The sequence below is a fragment of the Echinops telfairi genome, unplaced genomic scaffold, assembly GCF_000313985.2.
Source record: "Echinops telfairi isolate 266 unplaced genomic scaffold, ASM31398v2 ScPeMD7_7469;HRSCAF=8507_1, whole genome shotgun sequence".
In the NCBI taxonomy this organism is placed as follows: Eukaryota; Metazoa; Chordata; class Mammalia; order Afrosoricida; family Tenrecidae; genus Echinops; species Echinops telfairi.
In genome coordinates this window covers 114,639,462-114,641,606 of record NW_022111373.1, presented here as the reverse complement: position 1 = coordinate 114,641,606, position 2,145 = coordinate 114,639,462, and positions in this window count along the sequence as shown.

Sequence of the window (2,145 nt, the reverse complement as noted above, 5' to 3'; positions counted from 1 at the left end):
AAACTACTTTCCATGAGACGATGAGAATATGCATCACTATGTATATTGCATCAATAATTCAAATGCTTCTCATTTAGGACATGTGATCAGGAGGGAGAAAAAGAGGAAGACCCTCAGTGAGATGGAGGGCACAGTGATTGCAACAATGGGCTCAAACAGCAACAATTGGGAGGATGGTGCAAGAAAGCGGTGCTTTGTTTTGTTGCGCATGGGGTCACTGTGAGTCAAAAGTGGCTCAATGACACTCAACTACAACATGCCAATTGATACATTTTCTTGAACATGTTCATAGAATGGTAGAAAGTTGGCTCTTGCATAAAATACTCCTTTTTAAGTGTTGCTTACTTCTAAATGAAAAAGAATAAATGCTTAAGAATTGAGAAATAATAAAATATCAACAGTTAAGAGCATTTGGAAAGTTTTGTTTAAAACAATATATGTAGAGAAAATATCGGAAAGTGCTGAAACCTCACTGTGGTAGTTACATAATTTCACATCAACTTGATAAATAAGTATGGGGTAGAGTCTAGCCTTTCAATCAGGTCACAGCCTGATGATGCATCCTTGTGGGCATGGTCTTCTCATGAGGATTCTGGGAACTTCCTCTCTTTCTCCCTGGAGATGGGCCACACTCTCTCCACTTAACCTTCCTGTTGAGGAGCTACACTCAGAGAGCTGGAGGAGCCAGCACTGAGACACTTCCACCGGCATTGGATTCACAAGACTTTCCACTCACTGGTCTGTGATCTTCCTGCATCCGGCATCATTGCATGTGCTGAGTGAGTCTAAAGAGGAAATTGTTTCAGACATATGGTCTAATATCAGACTCATGGACTTGATCTGGATTGGACTGGGTTATTTACTTCATATACAATTGCTCTTTGATATAAAGCTCTCTCTTACACACATATAAGTAGCTCTGGATAGGTTTCTTTAGTCAACCTGGCCTAATGCACTCACTATTGAGGTTTACAGAGAGATCCAGAGCATTCAAGTTATGTCACGATGTCCTTTCATTGGTACAAACAATGAAAGGAAGGAAGGCTGACCTTGCAAAACGTTTCATTCATAATGATTTTACTTCAGAAGTTGTTGTTGTAAAAGCAGCTAGGAACACTGATAGCAGAGTTGATCCATCAGGTGCTCCACAGGAGAAAGATGAGGCTTTCTACTTCCATAAAGTGCTAAGAGTCTCAGAAACTCAAAGGGATCATTCGACCCAGTCCTATAGGGTCTCCATGAGTCAGAAATGACTCAATGGCAATGAGTTTGGTTTTGTTTTTTGAAATTAAGATTGAAAATGACTCCTAAGAAGCCCATAACAATAACCAGCACAAACAGCAATGAGGAAGATCTTTGAAAAGCAGAGGGATGTAATAAAAAGAAGCAGAGAATTTGAGGTTTTCGTCTTAAAGTCTTGGCCTCTAGTTTTGGCTTTTCCACTATAAAGTTTGGTGACCTTGGGCAAGTCTCTCACCTAACCAGAGCCATAGATGTTTGATGATCAATAGAATTCCTTTAGGATTATTCCAGCCAGCTTTCTGTAATAGATTTTTTTAAATGGGAACCACAAACCCCCCCAAAAAAGAATTAGATTTAAATATATATATATGAGTAAGTCCAAACTATTGCTACAAAATCATAGAAACCTTTATTCAAGAAAACACTAAAATGTGAAGCAATTGGCTTTAAATTCCTTATCATCAGCTAAATTAATGAATATCAATAGAATTATGCCCCAGGGTGATGTGTTATAATGTTTTCTACCATAAAATAACAATGATATCTCTAAGATGAATCAGAGACATATATAAGCCATGGACATATGAATGGATTTGGGCACTTAATTCTAGGCCCAATCTAAGAACAATTAGTTCTTATTACATGACCCTGCTTGATACTCATGCTCATGAAGAGATCACTAATCATATGGGTGCTATAGCAAAGAGTGGTGAAGAAATTAGAAGGTGCCAAGCTATCAGAAAGAATACCATCTGGGGTCTGAAGGTCTGTCTTCAAACAAGCAGCCATCTAAGTGAAGCATAAATTAAGTCCACCTGGAAGAAGCACACCATTCTGTGTGACCCAAGGATTGTAAATAATAGAATTCAAATCTGAAGGAGGGAATGGCATCAGAACCCAAAG